The 21517-nt window shown below is 37.5% G+C and overlaps 1 long non-coding RNA gene across 1 annotated transcript in view; it reads right to left on the bottom strand.

Annotated features, from left to right (window-relative positions):
- Positions 1-21517, bottom strand: part of LOC132023937 (uncharacterized) — a 229596-nt gene that overhangs the window by 152027 nt on the left and 56052 nt on the right. The window contains exon 2 of the long non-coding RNA XR_009406099.1: positions 20957-21046. This is a non-coding gene — a long non-coding RNA (uncharacterized LOC132023937). The remainder of the gene's footprint in view (positions 1-20956; positions 21047-21517) is intronic.

The raw sequence follows: 21517 nt of genomic DNA, 5'->3' as shown, positions 1-21517 counted from the left end.
GAGCTCAAACCCTTAACATCCTTAGACTTATTTCAGATAAGATGATGGATGGGCTGTCCCCCCACTTTCGCTTCACACAGGCAGGCAGACAGTGGCATCCCCAAAGTCCAAGGGACGGACCACCCCGAGGGAGGGCGACTTTGCACACTGTTCCACCCATGCTGATGCAGGTACAAACCTCCTCTCCAAGAAAAGTCAAGGCAACACAGGAAATGCAAAGACAAGTTTGTGAAATAAAAAACAATCAGGAAAAACTCAATTAAAAGTTCAATACTTCAATGTTCATAATAAATTTCTGCTTAATGAAAGGACACATTTGTCTTGGGAAAGGTGAGGGGTCAAATTAATATCATTGGCTCAAAGGTCAGAGTCAAGAAACAATTCATGTTTATTCTAACACCACGGTACATTTTTATGGAGCTATAAAGTTTTAAATGTCCTTTTGTAACAAGTGACCCCTAATAATGGAGATAGTTTTTCTTATGACATCAGTTGTCACGATTGCTGACCTATCCATTCTGGATAATACTGGGCTGTAGACCATATATTCACAATCGTTGTCATAAGTAACTTTGACTTTTGGCAGCGAAAGAACAAGTCGTAGGTTGAATATTACCTGAAAAAGCATATCTCACTTTGCAGAAGTCACTGAAAATGCTTCCCTCCTACAACATGCTATTCAACTTCACTCACTTCCTACTAGAGCACATAGCAATCCAAAATAGTGATATTAACAGTTTCATAGGCTATGATTTTACAGGTATCCGCTCATTTGAATATTACGATAACCCCACTCTCAAGAAAACTGAACACATCTCAAATTACAGAACTGCCAAGGGATGGCACCGGAATCCTGATTCCAAACCTGGTAGGTCTTCCACTGCACACAGAAGTGCAACTCAACTCACAGAGCTGCTTTGGGCAATCAGATTAATTCAATGGTAGCACTGGGAACACAAGAGTCAGGAATCTTAAGAAAATGGACCACAGAGGTTACTCCCAGGGTAAGAGCTCCAGCATCACATGGTAGGTGAGATGAGCACAATGACATGGAACTCAGCACAGAGTTTCTTCCATCAAACCTATTTCATAAGTCTTTTTTGACCCGTGAAGTGAAGATTTACATCAGTCCTTTATGTGATTTTCACTGTGTAGGGAGCACCCAGCTTTGGAGAATGACTGAATACCCTTTTCTCCTCTCAATTACTTCCACCCCAAATGATTACTACAGACCAAGGACACCTCACTTCTTTGCGGTAAGACATCAACAAAACAGGTTTGTGACTTAGACTTTAGTATTTAGTCAAGTCCAGGTATCACTCTTTCAAATTAAAATACATTTTTAAAAAATGTTTCTTCTCTATAAGCATCGTATGAATGCGCATCAATGAAATGAGCAGTGGTTGGTTTAGCTCCCCATTTCCAAAATAAGCAACTTGAAATGAGGTATGCACACAGCCTATATGAGACCTCTGAGAGTTATGCTGTACGATCTGGCTACACCTGGAAATCTGTTGCCTGAATCCTCAGCACCATTTGTTTCAAGGATACAGAATGACAGGCAAATGGGGTTGACCAAAATGAACCGCTGTGCGCCTTCAGGGAAGCTTACATTTAAAAAAAAAGAAAGGAAGGAAAAGAAAAAAACAAAAACATCTATTCTCACCAAATGAAAGCAAACTCATCTGAACAGAAGCCATGTCATTCCATAATTTTGTAAGAGGAAATACAATTTAAAATACAGCCAAGATATTCAATGAACATACTCAACAGAAAAGTGAACTTTGGTGATGGAAGCATCCTGCTTTATTCGCATGACTGTTCTGTGGATTTTGAGAGACGGATTTTTATTTTTCATGTCTAGGTATCAGAAATAATAGTAAGAGGTATGCATTGCCCCAGCAGATGTTCAATATGATGTGGGTCACACAGGTCATACTTCTAAACGCTTCCAACCTCTGGAGAACCCACCCATGTTTCATGCATCATTTGCTTTCCTGCTTTAGCTAGACTTTTTGTCAAGAATCTCAACAATGTGACCATGATATGATGAATCTTTGCTACAGGAATAATTTTCCCCTAAACTCACACATGCAGCTTTCTCTAAGGCTGTGTCCACATAATGCACAAAGGGCTCATTGAGAGGGTCATATACATCCATCAAAAATTGCTTTTTTAGTTCATGAAGCAAATATCTTAAATAACTATTTTGGAATGGATCTGACTCCTACCCCCCCCACACGCCGTTTTGTTTTGTTTTTTTTTTTTTTTTTTTTTTTTTTTTGGCTCTGTGAAAATGCTGCCTTACTTTTAACAAGGATTTGCTACAAATCCTAGAAAATGGACTTGTCAACTGACAAAGGCCTTTACACTATCTATGTTCTACTTTTGAGCGCTGGAGCGTTCAATTTGGTGAAATTGTGCAGATAACTGGATTTTAAGCTTTGATACCTAGGCTCTTGAGCTCTGCAGAAATGCACCATGGAATTTCATGAAAGAGATATTTAAATTTCAATTAAAATGTATTTGAAGATCTTTAAATGATAACGAGAACATTTACTCACCATTCCTACTTTTGTTTTTATCCTTCCATCTTTCACCTATTCTTACACAACCCTGTTCCTTTCCTGGAAGAATAATATTCAAAACTTTAAGCTCTAAACCAGGAAGAAAATCTCCAAAGCCTTCTAAGGGTTAGCCAGACAATAAACATGTTTGAAATGAGAAAGACATGGATACCTCTTATATAATAGGGCAGGGGATGGGTTGGGTGGAAGAAGCAGGCAGCATTCAGCCCCACCCACTATTGGTGTGCTTACATCAGACCTGAATTGTTCACTCTCATCTTGGGAGTAAAGAATACTTTCGTTGTGTTTATAGCTCATGTAGAAGAAAACATTTCCATGTACCTTGACGTTACGACTGATATGCTAAGGTTGTAGGAGGAGGTGTTAAAGAAACTAGCTTGGAAAAGAAGTGGTTTCAACGACAATGTTGATGACTGAATGGGGGTTTTCTAAAAAGGTGAGCTCCCAATTGTCTCAACTCGCTACTCTTGATGGGGATGCTACAGTGAGTTTCAAAACTGGGGCATACGATGGTGTTCTAATGGGTGAACAGTATGGGTTATTCCAGCGTCATTAATAATGTGGTCCTTGGATTTCTCACTCAGCATTCACTGACCCAGCCATTCAACAAAGGCATTAAGCATTTTTTGTGTGCTAAGTCCTATGTTACATGTTGGGAACACAAAAAATTCTGAGTCAAGAAGAACTCAGAAGAAGTTGTTTTTAATTGGAAACTAAACAGACAAACAAAATGAGAGTTTAAATGGAAGAGATAAGATGTGCCGCCCCAAAAAGGACCTAGCGTTACCCATTTGGCCAAGGCTAAGGGAAGTGAAAACTTGTTTTCGTCACAGAGAATATTGGAAAAGAAAGCAAGGAGGCAGGAAACAAGGTGGCATGATGGTGGCAGACATAAGGAGTGAAGATGGCTGAATGGAAGGGAGTTTTATGAGGGGTAGGTGTGAAGGAAGAGAGAGAAGTACCATTAGAGTGGACAGAGATCAGTTCCCAGGATTCCATGTTAGATGTCAGACCTTGTCCTGTAGGCAGGAAGATGCCTTAAGATTTTAAAGTGTTTTGAGCAAAAGGAAGGTGAGTAGCAGGGTTTGTTCTGAAAAAATATATTTCTACCTTATTTTACATACGTGGAATCTGAGGTTCAGAATTATGACAAATTTGCCAACGTGTTTATTAAGCAGAAATGGCACTCAAGACCAAGATGTAAACACTAGTAGTCTGACTTCGAACTCAGTACTCTATCATAAGATAAACCCTTTACTAAAGGGCACTATGGCATCCTACTTTGAATATCCACAAGTGCTCACAGATGCCTCTAAAAACCATAACAATAAAAAAGGGAAACAAAATCCATATGCAGAGTTTTAAAATGTCATTTAGTTTGGATGACATGGATGCAATTACGTTTAATTTTCCACCTTCATCCCACTAACATTGCAGAGCCAACAGCCTCTCACTTTGGCCCATCTGAACATTTTCAGTGGAGAGCATCTGTGCCTCTCAGACACAGCCAGGGCCTGTGCTGGAAGTCCCACAGTACCCCGCCAAAGGTCACACATGAGCTATCACTGCCATAGTCGGAGCTAGGAGAAAGTCTGTTCTCAGAGATTTTTCCCACCCAATGAGCAAATCCAACTGCTTTAGTCAAACCATTATATATATATATATATATATGATCATCAAAACAGGGCAGAAAGAAAGAAGAAATTTTCTTTTCAAGAAGAAAATGATCTTATTACATATTGCCTAAGTATTTCAAGGCCTTCCTCCTCTCACATGTTGCGTTTTAGCGGTACAAAGGGCAAAGACCTCTTCATTGAGGGGCTGTATATCAGGGTTCTTCTACACTGATCAGAAAGGAAATTGCACCTATGCTTCCATTTCTCTCCACTCTCCAGCCTATTTCAGGGTCAGTCTCATGGTGATCCACACTGACAGGACACCTGTGCTCTTCAGGTTGGCCAGTCACATTATTATATGTGTTTCTCCCTGGATGGTCTCAGGTTTTCTAGTTCATGGCCTGGCCATTTAAAAGAAGAGTGGATGGCTGCTATTCCCAAAGTTTTGTCTATTTCCTCCAGTTATAAAGATAAAACAAAACTAAGTTTTCCAGCCTTCAGGAAATCATCCCTCCTTTCACATCTAGTTAACAATCTTTTGATCCCTGATACTGATTCAGGCAGGCAGCTCTATCTCCAGTTTCTAATAAGGAATTTGACCAGGCAACCTACCATCCATGGTGGTTACCTGTCTCTGGTCTCTCATCTGCCTTCCTTGTCAGTCCACACCCACACCCCTGGCTCTACATGGCTTTGGCTTTCTTTTTCCACCTCATTCCAAGTGTGGCTCCTCCCTTCATTCCACCCACAACAGCAAACACCAGGCTGAAAATTTGGCAAAATTTTCTAAAGACTTAGGGATAGGATAAGGAAAAAGATAAAGTGGGTGTCCACAGAGAATTTTCCTGGAGTCCTCTGTGCATAGTTCTATCTGCCAAAGGCTTCCTTTTGTCCTTTTCCTTCCTTAGCCCTCTGCCTGTCTTCACATTAATATTTCATCCCTATGTCTTCTTGAAGGCTGGGGGTGGGGTAATCTTACCTTCAGCAGATGGAAGATGTTAACCATCTTCCCATCCACGCAGGAAACTGGCCTTCAACCTCTTTTGAATGCAACAAAGAGTAAAGCCTTCCTTTTCTTACCGTACTTTCTTTAGCCAGCGTCAAGTTCATCCTGTAGTTCGGTCCCAGGGAAATGTCACTCTGCTCCAGATGACAGTTATTTTTATAATCATGAAGTGCATATTCGTACCTCATTTTCTAGACCATCTCCATTCCAAGGAACATGTACAAAATCAAAATACCCAACAGAAGGAATAACCCAAAGATGAATAGAGAAACCTGAAGGAAGCCCTTCAAAAACATCTCATTTCTGAGACATTACTTTGCTCACAACTTGTTTCCATTACTATATTATTCTGCACTTGTATTCTTTGGGATTTCACCAGTTCAGCCCCTCTCCTGCCCTGATTCTTCAATTCATGTCTGGTGTAATGGGGCACATTACATTCACTTGCCATTATTTTACAACAGGGATATCGTGATTTCTGCAGATAGCAATATTTAGTGTGTTAGTCTAAGAATATTCCAACAATTACAGGATATACATTTTCAGGATTTTCATACAAAGGACATACTTCATGATTTCAGTGGATTATCCCATAAATCACCCAGAAAAAAAGTATTTGGGACATTGTTAACCACTGGCAATGAAATAAATCAAACACAAAGATAAATAAGGCATTACCTCAGTTGGCTTCACTAGTAAGGAAGGTGGACAAGAGAACACAAAGACCAATAGAGGTGAAAATGAATCTCAGTAGAAACAGAAAGGGAATGAGAACATACTCGAGCAGTGAGTATGTTCTCTTACCGCTGGAGATGACTGGGCATGAAAACTGAGCAGGCTTTGGACAGGTAGAACTGAGGAACAAAGGCCAGTAGTAGAGGTAAATAGGGTTGAGAGAGAACAATTTTGAGGGAAGGGGAACAAAGAAAGCAAACGTTTATCAATTTCCAAGTATCAGAATTTTGGTGCAAGGGTGGTGATGGACATATCCCCTTTCTGGGGTTGCAAATTTAAGGAAGCATTTCCTGTCTCTTCCTCAGCAGATGCATACCAATTCTCAGGGGAGGCCCTTTCCAGAATAGGAAGAACCAACTGCTCTCTTTGTTAAAGTAGCAGTAGCCAGCACTTGAGATTAACTGAGAAACAAATGCTGTTTCCCTCCAAACAAAAGAGGTGTCCTGTGTCATAGTGTCTGAAATTGCCATTCTAAAAATGATGAGATATTTCACAAAACATGTGCCTACAATGTAATAATAAAACAAAAAAACAAAAAACAAGAAACAGACCAACAGTAATCCCAGTGTTCATTGAGCCTCTCCAGATCTGGCTCAGATGTGTGTCCAACGACCTCATTAGTTTTCTCAGGGTGGGAAGTAGCCCAGACAGATGTCCTGGGCCATGTGACTGGGTGAAGACGAATAGCCAGGATGCAGCTGTGTAGACAGCTGTCTAAACCGATTAAAAAATAGATCTATCCATTTCCCTCGGTACTTTCAAAGACTCTGGGATTATCACAATTTATACACCAGTCCAAATATGTCTCCTGCATAATAATACAACTTAGCTCTTCCCTGGCAAGGCAATTTTTCAAAGCTCACTACAAATACAGATTGAATTTTACAATCTTTAGGAAAGGTAAAGAGGAATTTCTAGCTATGCAGATACACAGATGGACTGGAGCATTGCCCCTAATTAATTAATTAATTAATTACCTCTCTGGGCAACATCTTAGGATATGTGATCCATGATCTCATGACTTCAGTCAAGGAGCTGTAGCCCCAAAGACCTATCGTTCAGCCCATGCTATAACTCTGCATAAAAGAGGGGATGAGCAGCTTCAAATTCTGGATATGATATATTTCTCAGGGATCCCATAATCTCAATTCTAAATATTAATCTGAGAGACACAAAAACAGAACAGCCCAGTTGTCCATCAGTCGGAGAATGGAAAAACTATCAGAAGTTTAAGAAATGGAATCCAAGTCAGTAATGAAAATGAACAATTTACTGTTTCTACCAGACTTCAGATGAGATCACTGAGGTTGAGGTATGAAAAGATACGTGTTGCATTCGGTTAGGTAGGTTTGCATTGCCTGCCCAGGCCTGCCTGTCATTTCATTGGTGCATCACATTGGGGGACAAAGGGGGACTCAGACCTTTCCAACAATGACCATGGAAACAGGGCACTGCCAGTGTCCTTTATAAAAATTTTTGTTGCTATTTTCACCTCCCCAAATGTAATCTTTTTTCACAAACTTTTGTTTTCTAACTTGTAGAAAGACAGTTTTTTTTAAAAAAAATATACCCAATAACAATAATTTTATTGATTTGAATATTTGTAAATTATTTGGGGTTCTCTGTGTATAGAACCAATTACCTGAGAAAAATAATTTGGTTCATCTTTTCTAAATAACAAAAGCTCATGCAGTCTATATTTGGAACATTCTCATCCAAAATGACTGAAATAAAGGAGAACAAAGAAACTTGACCTTTCCAAAGCCAAACAAAAACAGATACTTATGACCTCAATACTCTAAAAACTGGCAATTTACAAAGGTAAACAACAAAGTAACTTGGCCTTGAAAATAAAAATTGCAAAACGTTAATAATATATTTAAGTATAAAAGAAAACAGAAGAGAATATATTCAATTAACCAACTCAGAAAGCATAAAGCATTATTTAGCTAAGTGAAGAAATCAAAGGTAAGGAATCTAGCCACTGTGATCCTTCTCACCTCAAAAATTTTATTTATTGATAAATACTCAAAAGTTATTTTAGTCAAACTTGAAAGTGTTTTCATATGATGCCTATAACTAAATTGACTGATAATTCCTGTGGTTAAAAAAACAATAATGCTCCTATCACCCTGTATAATAAGTATGAAACTCAAAGTTGAGAAGTGATTTATCAAAGGCCTCAAATAAAAATATTATCAGAACATAAATAATACTTAAGTCCTATTAAGAAAACCTACAGGCTTCAGTTCACATTTCTCCCCACCATGGTGCTCATTTGAAGAGCAATTAATGGTGAGTGATACTCAGGTTGGCATTTTTAAGATGACATCAGTGGCTAAGAAGATATATAAATAAGATGTAAGAAAAGTTTGTATTTGAAGAACTTACACTTTTGAGAGTCCTGGGAATGGGAGAACAGTGAACATCATGAAATCACAGAGCCAGTAAGTGGGGGTTTAGGAGTCCTGGGCTACTATGCCATGGGTGAAGAGACAAGACAGGCCCTGGGCTTTAATGAGTAAAAATGTAAAAATGCACATGGATATATACACAGTATATATCCTTATATAAGAGGTGAGAAGGATCACGTATCAGTATGAAATACTGAGCTGTGCTGTGCTTCAAGGGTGAATTTGGCTGGCAGCATGACAAAAGAGTTGGCTTGGAGTAACATATCAGCCTATGTGGCCAGGAGGCAGAGCGAATGTCCATTTGAATAGAAATCTCCTTGATGTTGTTAAGATTATCCCAACTGCTGGATGCATAGACAAGAAGGTGTTCCGCCAGATGAGCAAGATGCTAGGCCCTGACGATGGCAGTGTGATACGGCGGCGGGAGTCCTTCCTGGCTTCAAAATAGGTGGCTTCTGCTGACAAGTCAGGGGCAAGGTCTCAGCCCTTCAGTTAATCTACTCACATGAGTCTGAATCTATGCCTCAAGGTATTCCTTGAGGTATTCCTAGTAGAACCTCAAAAGCAACAGTGTCTGTAGGACAAACATGAGGCCAAACACATACTCAGTAATCCATTCTGAATTAGTCACATCTCCAGTTCCAGTTCTGAATATATATTTTCTTCATCCCTGCCCATCCTTTCAAAAGAGGGACTGATAATTTCCTTTGTTGATATTTTCTCCTAGAGTATGAGGTCATTTCAGTAGAAGTCTGTGATAGGCTGCATGCTGGTTCCCAAAGACATCCCCCCAAAATACCCTAATCCCTTGAACCTACACATGTTACTTTATACAACAAAAGTGACTTTGCAGATAACAGTAAATGAAGGATCTTCAGATGAGATTGTTTTGGGTTATCCAAGCCATAAATGCAATCACAATTTTCCTTACAAGGAAGAGAGAGATTTGACACTGATCAAGAAGGAAACATAACCACTGACGCAAAATGCTACGCTACTTGCTCCATAGATGGAAAAAGGGGCCATGTACTAAGTTAAACCAGGATTGCAGCTTTAGAACCTGGAAAAGGTAAAGAAATCTATTCTCCCCTAGAGCCTCCAGAGGGAACACAACTGTTGACGTATTGATTTTAGCTCAAAATAGCTAATTTTGGACTTCTGATCTCCAAAATTGTAAGATAATAAATGGTGCTCATTTAAATCACCAAGTTTATGCTAATTTTTTAAGTAGCAACATGAAAATAATACAAGTCTACAAACCAGGAAAGTTAATCTGGTATATAGCACAAAATCATATATAACCCTCACAAAATTAAACAGAGGATGCTTTGGATGTCTGACTTTCTGTGGGTCTCAACTTTGGTTAGGCTCCATTCACTTTTTATCTGTGTCAGTGACCATGTCTGTTATGGCCCATTCTGCCCACCCAAATTCTGCATGTATTTCAAGAGTCAGTATTTCAGGGTCTCCTCTTCCAAGAACATGTCAAGTCTTGGACCCTCCATCCTTGAGGGCAGATACAGTGTTTTGCTTCAGACTGCTGCACGTGGGGCTGTTTAATAAATATTTGTTGAGTCACTCAGTGATTGATTGATTAACTGTTCCAAACAAGCACTGAACTAAACCAACCATGACATGGCTAAAATAAACTGGTCCTTTGTTCATAGTGAGGAATAAGGCCTTTTTAAATGAATTCAGGAGCAGACAAAATAGAGTAATTAGTGCCCAAAAGGAAGGCAAGTATAGAGACCCACACGATTTTCAAACTTTATGACATGGAACCCTTGGGGAATAACCCCTCTTGAATGATTTTGAAGAGATGTTGATACCAAAGACTAGATGCGGAAATCAGTGAATATAGTGGCCATTGTGGTTAGGCAGCCATTCAGTTTATAGTTCTTCCAGCTAAACAGGTCACATTTGAAGACCAAATTATCCATGAACAGCAATCTAAATCCATGCAAGCTTAAGGGGGGAAAAAAAGTTTAACATGAAGAATTTCAGTTCAAAGAGACCAGTTCTCCTAGAATCCAGAGAAATTACTATGATAAAATGAAAAATAAGTAAAACAAAAAACAAACAAAAAAACAAATACAATAAGAACTTACACAGTAAATCCTGTTTCTTAATTTCAATCTTTTGTGACTATATGACCACGGCCAGCAGACAAAATCCAACCTTCAGTTTGATTCCAAGAATGTACTTTTCCATTTTTTGTCCAGTTTAGTATTTTTGACCAAGCCCAACTTTGGTGACCTTTCTCTAACATGTAAATTACTTATAATTTCACATAGTGATGCAAAACTGTAAGTAAAGGGACCCTTTCAATCTTTTGCAAGCTATTGAGCCTAAAGGAAATTTGTCAGTCTTGATGACTTTACAACTGTTCTCACTGAGGAATCTGTGAAACATGAAGGTTCTACTTTGATTAAGGAACATTACTTTTAGAGATGAACCCACATCTGGAAAGCTGAGAAAAGACAAAGAGTAGTCAGGCATCTTCATGTGAGGGCATCCTTTTCTAGCAAGCATGGTCTTGCTTTTGAAGACCACCTTCTTTACCTGCTGGATGTCAATCCAAGTCTGGAGAAACAAACAGAAAAAAACTCAAAACTTCAAGAGATTTTAACTGCATCGTTCATTGGCCTCCCAATACCTTGCTTCACTGTTTTCTTTGTATTGACTTCTGATGGGTTCTTCTCAAACTTCCTACCTTATCTGGTGTCTTCAATTTGCAGTTCCAGTTGACAGACAACTCAAGCTTACAATCCCCGTTATATTTTAGCTATCTTTCTACTCCCCTTGCCAAAGCATATGTTTTCTTCCAGCTCATATAACATTTCCTTTTCACAATTCATTTTAATCTTAACATTTAAATGGGATCAAAACTTACAAAGCATTACTCAGATTGCCAAATATGTGATTTTTTAATTTAATTTCTGTGTTGAATTTCATCTATCTCTTTCATCTAATAGCTTGTTTTTATTTGGTAATTATTTGGTCTTTGGGGATTTCTCTCCTACACATAGAGTTTTTATCCTTCTCCCCCTTCTAAAAGTAAGGTCATCCTTGGTAAGGGGAAATATTTACAGCTCAGAGGTTGGAGAATTATTATATGATCCCTATTGCTCCTACCTCAGGTCCTTGCTGTGTTCACTGTTGTGCCACATGGGTCACTCATAGTACCCTGGACTGAGATGAGTGAGACATAGCTGGTTCCATCTGGGCTTTTGGGCATGATATTGGCTGTTGCCAAAATCCATGGCCATTCCTTCCTTCCCAACTTGATAAGTGCTTTAACTATAATCAGTCACAGATAGCCTTGTATGAACTAAATGACTAAATATCAACCTTCTTGGAAGTATGTACCCTCCACTAGTTGTGCCTGAAAAGTTAAAAATCAGACATGATGTTCCTTAATCATCCCAAATTACTAGCATTTTTCTACTCCTCATAACCCATCACATTTGCCTCTGGGCTCTTACACATCACTTCTGCTCTCTCATGGCACCACTTCCACTGACAAGAAAGATTTTTCTTCCCCTGGATGAAATAAACTCCACTTCTTTGTGATAAACTTTCTCTTCCTATTCATTGACAACTATGGTCAGACTTCCAAATAGTAGTATATTTTTTTGGTACTTCATTTAGTTCTATTCTAATCTTTATTAGTGCTAATCTGTTAGGTTTGGGTTCAGTTTTTTTTTTTTTTTTTTCTTTTTCTAGTTCCTTAAGGCCTAGTTAGGTTTCTTGAGATCCTTCTTCTTTCCTCTTTCTTTTGTTTTTGGGGGGGGGGTTATGATAGATTTTTTTTTTAAATGTTAAGTTAGCTAACATATAATACATTATTAGTTTTTGATGTAGTGCTGCACACTACATCTTTCTTGTTTCTTAATGTAGACATTCACTGTTGCAAACTTCCCTCTTAAAATTGCTTTTGCTGCATCCCATGTTTTGGTATACTGCATTTCCATTTTTTTTTTTCAAGATACTTTTTTTTCAAGATACTTTTTTTATCTTTAATTTCTTCTTGGTTCAATAGCTGTTCAGGAAATCATTGCTTAATTTCCATGTATTTGTGAGTTTTCCAGTTTTCTTCATTATTCATTTCTAGCATCATATCATTGTGGTCAAAGAAGATTACTTGGTATGATTTCAACCTTCTTGGATTTGTCAAGGCTTGTTTTGTGGACTAACATATTGTCTATCCCAGAAGATGTTCCATATGCATTTGAGAATGTATATTTTGCTGTTGTCATATAGAACGCTCTAAATAGGTCTATTAGGTTCATTTGTAGCATAGTGTTGTTCAAAGCTGCTGGTTCCTTATTGATTCTCCGTCCACATGATCTACCCATTATTGATAGTGGGGTGAAATCTATCGGTGATTATTTTAAGGGGAAAAAGGAAAGAGGTGACTAAAGATGACTTGGGTAAGTGGACAACTGGCAAGGAGAGATATGTCAAAAGGTTTTAGTTATGGACTATGCTGAGGGGCATGCTAGCCAAATGGTTCTTCTATTTCTCCTACCATCTGCTCAATAAAATCTACGCATTTCACTAATGCTAATGAGGGGAGTAAATTTTAGCAGTGGAATGTCAAGAATTGCTGAATCTACCAAATTTCTGGGTGCCACTGTTTATTGGGCCAAAACAACCGACACAATACCTCAATGACAAAAATTTTCTATCTTGAAACTCTATCAACATCATATTATACTTCTTTCATCTTATTACATTTATACCAGGAATGGGGACACATTAGACAATAAAAATATTAAGTTAATGCATGTTAATGTAATTTCATTAGTTTTTTAAGGGATTTTTAAACAATGAGTACTTTGTTGAAATAAAATATTACGAAGTTCACCCATACAAGAGGAGGAACCGTGCAAGTGTAGAAATAAGTGTAATATCTCTATACTGTTTCATTGCTTATAATAGGGAGGGATCAGAATGAAAAGGCAATTTTACCCTTAAAACCACAATGCTTTCACTTCTGTTACAGAAATTGATGAAATTTCGTTATAGAAGATACCACATCCCCAGTAAGAAGATCCATGACCTAGACCTGACTTATCTTCTCTACCAGTCCTTCAGAAGCCATTTCTTCTAAATCCCTATGGTCAATGACAGATTTTCTCTGAATTCCTAGCAAATGCTTTGCCTCGCTGACAGAGTATTAAATATTACTTTTTGGTTGAACAAGTCTTTAACCACCTAAGTGCCCAATTTTCCAATTACCTTTTCAGAAATGATGTGCAGGAATAATCCAACTAGAAGGTGAAACCTTAGCTCATTCACTGATGTGAAATTGATTGCTTCCTTTGTTCCCAGTGATATTTTTCTTAAAGAAAAAGAAAAAGGCGAACCATTTTAAGTGCTGAATTGACAGCCTTGAGACTAGAGTGCCAATAGACATTCATTTGTTAAAAGCTGATGTAAAGATAAAAGCAAACTTCCCCATGGTAGAAAATAAAATTGGTACCAACATCTGGGTGATCCTAATTTCTAATGCTGGGCCCCTCCTAAAACACATCAGTTATTTGTTTTAGATTCCTACTTCTTCACAGGTTTCCAGTACTGATTGGCCAAAGCTGCAAAATTTAGGTGTATTTGTTACATTTTAAATTGCTTTCATGTGAATATTGCCAATAAGGAAGCATTAGATGTCCGGATAGTTGAACCGATCCTGATTTTAACACAGGAATGATTGGGCAGTCATTGATGGTACTGTTTAAGAGCAATCCAAACCCTTTAGACTTTTTTTTTTTAATCAAAATCACTTAAAATGCATGCTTGAAATAAGTAGCATGACTATCTGGCTTTTTTGAGATACTATTAAAGATAAATAGTTATTTGAAATTCTTAATCTGTTTATAACAGGTCAAAAGGAAACCAAACAATATAAACTTCATTAGGAATAAATACTAAAACTTTTAAAATTATAAGACAAACCAGAAGTACAAATTAGAAACCGGATCATGTGAAGGTCATATGAAAAAGGTTTAGGAGTTTCAAGGCCAAGGAACTTCGTAAAGTTTAGTGGCTTTTGGAAAATATAAAGTTGGTGGAAGCAGTTTGCTAAAATCATAACACCCAGGAGGGCACTCCCAGAAACAGTCCACACAGTATTGTCATTCAGTCCCCAACCAAGATGGCATGTTCAGTTCTAGCTGTTGTGTTAAAGGGAATTCTTACGCTTCATGGAATCCATCCAGAGATAAGGGTATTAAAAATATTCATACGAAATAGAAGACTCAATTAGACCACAGTATTGTCTACAAATGACAGGACAAATGGCAATATTTACCAAATGCAAACCTGAGCCAGCCACTGTATTAGACGCTTTGTATGCTTCATCTCATTTAGCAACAGCTACTATTATTACGAATAGTGGTAGTTACCACCCTAGAACTTGATACTAGTATTAAAGTGCATTTTCCAGAAGAAAGAACGGAAGGAGAAATAAAGCAACTTCTATAGTATGCAAAAGACCACCATGAGGAAGACAGCTTCAAGTTGTTCCACTTGGCTAAAAAGAATACAGCAAAGACTAAGAGTAAGAACCGCAGGGGGGTAGCACAAAACCGTGTTAAAGGGAAAAGGTTTTAAGAGCTGGATCTCTCTAAAGACTCATCTGCTGTCTCTGGGAGGTTGTTCAAGAGCAGCTGAAGAGCCCCTCAACAGGGATGCAATGAAGAAAACATCTGCTACAGGCCCACCACTTCTCTAATCCCAGCCAACACTCTAGTTTTTCTGAGTCTAAGAAAATCATCAGCATTTTAATGTCATATGAATCAATCTATTGAACAAAAGGTGATTTCTGACCTCAGTATATTTCTTTTTTTTTTTTTTTTCAAGATTTTATTTGTTAGAGAGAGAGTGAACATCAGAAGGGGTAAGGTCAGAGGGAGAAGCAGACTCCCTGCCAAGCAAGGAGCCTAATGCAGGACTTGATCCCAGAACTCCAGGATCATCACCTGAGCCGAAGGCAGTCACTTAACCAGCTGAGCCACCCATGTGCCCCATGACCTCAGTAGAGTTCCTGACACCCATTTCTAAGTTTGATGGAGATAGAGAAGGAGATATGAATATCATACATGCTAGGTTGTGTTGCAAGAATGTGAAGAGCCATGACATGCAATGGCAAAATAGAGACCCAACCCGACCTCTTCCTATCTTTATTCCTAATCTACTACAAGAATACAATCCTTCCTGAAGAGCATTTTTCACCCATAACTCCTAGCATTATGTAGTTCCTTGCCTGAACAAAAAAGAATGATAAATTTCTAGCATGGTGGCAGTTTGAAAAGATAGTTAGCGGGCTCTGGGCTTGGGGCCAGTTTGTTTCCAGAGAACAATAAAACCTTTTGAGAGGAGGGAAAAAAGCCCACAAATTCTCTGCATTTAAACAGTTGGCATTTCTCTCAATATTTCAGCTGCCCCAGTCCTGTTGTGGAATGTGATTCATTTTATTAATAATATTTTTAGCACTCCAGCCTCTAGCAACCAAAGGTCAATGTATTTTAATAAGATGTTTCAATTTTATCTAACATAAATGCTTCCAGAAAAAACTAAATTCTTCTTTTCTGGTCAATTACCTAGAAGAAGTTAAATACAAGACCTTTTGTTTCTTGGTAGGCAGTAAAGGGAGGATAAAATTTTCAGTAAGCCCATCAAACTCTCAGGTTCAACTAAAGTAATTTTCTCAGGGTCCAACAGGTCACCCTCTGAAAGGGAAATTGCACTGTTCTTCCTGGTTACAAGTGGCAGAGCTAAGATCAATGTGTAGAAGTCCTAGGCAAGGGAACAAGTGAAGTAGCTGCCTGGGAGGTGAGTGTATTGGTCCTTCTCTAGTTTTTCTTACAGATCCCCCATGGTCTCCTCGTGCCCAGGAGAGCAAAGTGGATCAGCGTACCCACTACCTCACTTTTTTATATTAAGTAAGGTCAATAATGGGACAACACAGTGGTGTGACTTGACCACAATATAAGTAGGATGAGAAAAGGAAATCCCCTCATATCTGCATCACTCATTTTTCCTTCCCTTCTAATTTATATTTTCCTCTCATTTTTAAAATTCTGCCTTCTTTCTCCTTTAGTTTCACAGCATAGAATATCAGAGTTAAGGTTAGCAGTGATGAGAAATAAGAAATATTTTCTTTGTTAAGAAATTATTTCTTGGGGCGCCTGGGTGGCTCAGTGGGTTAAGCCACTGCTTTCTGCCCAGGTCATGATCTCAGGGTCCTGGGATCGAGTCCCGCATCAGGCTCTCTGCTCAGCAGGGAGCCTGCTTCCCTCTCTCTCTCTGCCTGCCTCTCCGACTACTTGTGATTTCTCTCTGTCAAATAAATAAATAAAATCTAAAAAAAAAAAAAAAAAATTTAAAAGAAATTATTTCTTATTAAGAATTATATCTAGTGTTAAATTAGGTAATGACAGAGCTCAGAGTATGTGTCACATAAAGGTGTGAATGGACAATTATAAAACAATTCAGTAAGTATATGTTAGTGATAAGTGAGAATTATAGAAGGAATAAGGGTACCTCACATTGTCTGGGGAAGGGTACATGGGGAAAGAGCCTTAGAAGCCTTCACAAGCACTGATCCTTATGTTTTAAAATTTATGTTTATTTTCATTGTAAGTAAATTCTTAGTCCATGGAAAACAAAATCAAAATGTACAAATGAGAAGAGAGGAAAGGTTAAGATTCACTCTTATTTTTTTATTTAGACCCTCCCAGTTTCCCTCCCAGATTTTCTGCATGTCCTTCCAGAAATATTCAATGCATTTAAAAATATATAATATTTTATGTGCTGTGGTGAGTGCTGTGAAGTGTGTAAACCTGGCGATCCACAAACCTATATCTCTGGGGCTAATAATATATTATATGATAATAAAAAATGTAAAAAAATAAAATGTCAAGTATATATATAATATTTTTATACTATGAATGAAAGCATTATGGATAGCAGCATTGTCCAAAAAGTATAATTTCAGACACATATATAATCCTAAATTTTATAGATGCCATGGTAAAAAGGTAAAAAGAAACAAGTGAAGTTAATTTTAATATTTTATTTAACCCTGCATACTCAAAACTATTTCAATGTGTAATATATTTTTTTAAATTACTGAGTTTTTTTCTGTTTTCGTACCAAGTCTTCAAAACCTAGTATGTATTTTATACTTAAAGTAAATCCCGGAGAGTGAATTTTCATCTGAGATACTTGCTTTGCATTTACTTTATAAGATTAACAGGTCAAAAAGTAAATTCCCATAACCAAATTATGCCCAACATACTTAAATTTTTCTTTCAATTAACGAAGTATCAGATTTAAATTTTAATTAAAATAAAAAAACAAATTTATTTCCTCAGCTACACATCTACATTTCAAGTGACTACCATACTGAACAGCTCAGACCCACTTACTGTTCTCTATCTTTTTTCTGTTAATAATGTATCTCAGAACTTTTTCTCATGTTAGAATATAAAGTATACCATTTCATAAAGGCTACATAAAATTCCTTTGTATGAATGTGCTTTAATGTATTCAAGTAGCCCCTATGGACGGGCATTTAGGTTACTGTCCAACCCTTTGCTCAAGTGCTACCATGCTACAGTGAACGTTCTGTGTTTATCAGCCACTTCACACATTTGAGTAAGTGAAGTGCATCTTTAAAATAAATCCTTAGGGGGGAAGAAAACTGCTGGGTCAAAGGGGTTTTGCATTTTTTAATTCTTGAAATATATTTCTAAATTACCAAGCAAAAACACCAAGATTTCCTACTAACTTACAATCTTCCATATCTTATTAAACTTTTTATTTTTGCCTTTCAGAAAAGTGAAAAAATGGTGCTACAGAATATTTTAAGTACATTTCTCTTATTACTAATGAAGGCAAATATCTTTACTTAAGAATTATTAGTATTTTCTATGAACTGTCTCTTCACCGCCCTTGTTCCTCATTCTGTCAGGTTAATTCACAGAACTCAGAAAATTTTGAGTAAATAGCCACTGATGCGTCATGTAAGTCGCAAAATACTGTGAATTTGATATTTGTATTTTGTCTTTGTTTTGGAACATATGGAGGGGTCGTGTGTGTTTCTGTATGTGCTGCCGTACAAGCATTATTCTCTTTATGTCATCAGATACGTCAAAGTTTTGCTTATTGGTTGGTTTTGTTTCTAAATGGATTGCTGGTTGGATATTGTGATGGGAAAGGCCTCCTCCATTCTTAATATTATTAAAGAAATTTTATCTACCATTTCTACTTTTATTCTCTTTATACTTTTTACTTTTATTCATTTTATAATGCCATTGCTTTGATAATCAAATAATTAATACAAGATTTCATTTTGATATAAGACATAGGAAACCATTTTATTTTAATGGCAACTCTTCTGTCTCAATACTACTTATTACATAATCCATCTTTTATATATGGATTTCATTTGTAACCCTGATTATATACTAAATTCCTGTAGGTAACAAGTCCTTCCAATGGTATGGTCTATTTATACACCTGGCATTAAGTCTTGAAGAATAAGTATACTCAACTGGCGTAAGAGAGGTGATGTTCTTCACAATGAAGCAGAAAAAGAGGCAGAGGCACAGAGTAAAGGTAACCAACTAACTAGGGAGTTCTATCTTGCTAAGATGAAAGTTCAGGACAAGTATTAGAGAAAAATAAGTCTATAGAAATGGGCTGGCAACAGACCATGAGCAACATTACACGCTGCATTAAGTAAGCTATACTTTATTATAGAAGAGATCAACTGAATGATTTTCAGCAGAACAATATGGTGGGATTTATGCTTTAGAAAGATTGTTTTAGTGACAGAGTGAGGACTGGGTTTGAGGAACCAGCCCTATACATCAGTAGCCAATTTGAAAGGCTCCTACAACAGTCCACATGAGAAATAGAATTATATAGCAGGTGAACTATGTAATAGGGATAGAAAAAAAAAAAATGGTGTGGACTAGAGAGATTTGGGAAGAGAACTGGGGCATGTGGTGATTGATTAAAAGGAAAATTAGGTAAAGAATGAAGAGCAAGTAAATTTTGGACTCAGGTTTGAGATGCTTGCTGAATGAACCTAGTATGCAATCAAATATGTGAAAATGAATCTTAAAGTAGAGTTCTGTAGTAGAGATGCTGAATGGGATGCAACAAATGAATATTAATTGATATGATACAGAGACAGGAGATCAAGCAAGGAGTGAGTACATGAGGAGAAGGGCCACACACTGAAGAACAAAATATCATCAGAAAAGGAGACACAACAATTACACAATAGTGGTATGAAATAAAAGAAAAAAAGAAAACTGAGGTTAACAATGATGAGAAAAAGCAATGTAGAGAGAGATTCAGTAATATAAGAATATAAATATCTCCTATATGTGACAACTAGTGTCCTTGAAGAGAACCTCTGAGAACATGTCCAGAAATAGGATTAACAATAGATCCCAGTCATGTGAGAACAGGAAGAGAGGCAGGAAATGAATGTGATGGGAATGGAATGAGAGATTAGAGGTTGTGCAAGGTTTGAGCAGGAAGTCAATACAGAGAGGTTGAAGAAATGGGAGAATCAATCATGACACAAAAGGCACAAAGAGAAAGGTCACTATTGAGCAGGAAAAGGAGCACCTCATCCTCTAAAACCACAGAAGAAGGCACACACTTAGAAAGTTGGTAGAGATAGAAAATATTGCAAAACCAGTGCTCAGGAGACTGTTCAGAAAAAGGAAAAACGGTGAGTATTACCAAGGGTCCAGCTGATGATTTAATATAGAGGATATTTTGTTTGAATAAAATGTTGAGAAACTAAGTAACCCAGGAAATGTTAGATATCAGGAGGATAAAAATAAGTAAAACTCTCATGTTGTTTATGATCAAGTTGGGAAGGACTTGACAGTACCCATGTGCAGCTAATTTCTTCATAAGAGTTACCAGGGAGTGGTTTTGATATTTAATGTAGAGGAAGAACTGGAAGTGAGAGAGGAAGCTTTTGTTGGGTTCAGAAATCTGATATCATTTGACCTCAGGCATTGCAGGGTGGGTAATTTTTAACAGACTGAAAAGCAGAGCCTGGGGTAAAAGGCACATCAGGAACAAAGCTGCAGAGGCTGAAGTGGTATATGTGTTCAGGAAGGTGTGGTAGAGAAAGTGCTCATTTGAGGGCTAAGAATTAGGAGAGAAGGTTGGGGAAGAGAGTAGCAGACTTTAAGAAGGCTCATGGGAGTATGTATACACATATAGGTGTGTGCCACACAATGTCATATATAAAATGCATATGACATAAATATACAAATAAAAGTGTATATATAATTATTAAATATATAGTAGACATATAAATAATAATTGTATATAGAACATACACAGAATATCATACTTACTGGATGCCAAAATAAAAGATGTAACAATCTCTGAGATTTATATCTTACGTAACATGTATCATGCTAACTTCACACTCTTAGTGAACGTACAGCGTATTCAATACTCTAATTATAAACCAGCAACTGGTAAACCAAGCTCTGGGATCTCTATCATCTAGATCTAGATCTGAGAGAAAATCAGCTCCACGGTACTCACGCCATCTCTTTATTTCACTGAGCCAGTGCCTCACATCCCAACTCCAATCTCATGGGCCAACGTTTTGCAGAAACTGTGCCAGGATCAGCCCTGAAATGGAAATGAAGGCAATTTGGAGGGTTAGAAGAGATCTGGGTTTCAGACAGCTTACTTAGGTTTACAGTTTTGTGTCAGTGACATTATGCCCGCATTATCCGTGCCTCATTTTGCTCCCATCCCCTTAGTTTCCCAAAGATAAATGTAAAAACTGAAATTCTCCCTGGACTATAAAGGTGACTGCTTCTTTCCAAGTCTGAGCTCATTGCCAAAGTCTTTATTTGACTTTAGCAGTCTAGCAAGTAAGATGTACATCTCAAGGAGAACACAGTAGGGCTTGCTCAGCAGACCCTCTTCATGAGAACGCTTATTCCTATTTCTTAAGAGGAAGTAAAAAACAAAATAAACAAACAAATTAAGATCTCCTCATGAACTCTGTATTTGTCAAGGAGGAATTTCTGTTGAAATAAGTAGTGTATGTGTCCTAATCTGAATTTCCCCCAAAATAGACATAGATTCAAAAAA

This window comes from Mustela nigripes, chromosome 8 (genome assembly GCF_022355385.1).
Source record: "Mustela nigripes isolate SB6536 chromosome 8, MUSNIG.SB6536, whole genome shotgun sequence".
In the NCBI taxonomy this organism is placed as follows: domain Eukaryota; kingdom Metazoa; phylum Chordata; class Mammalia; order Carnivora; family Mustelidae; genus Mustela; species Mustela nigripes.
The sequence above is the reverse complement of the archived record's forward strand: the minus strand, read 5'-3'. Positions and strand labels throughout refer to the sequence as shown.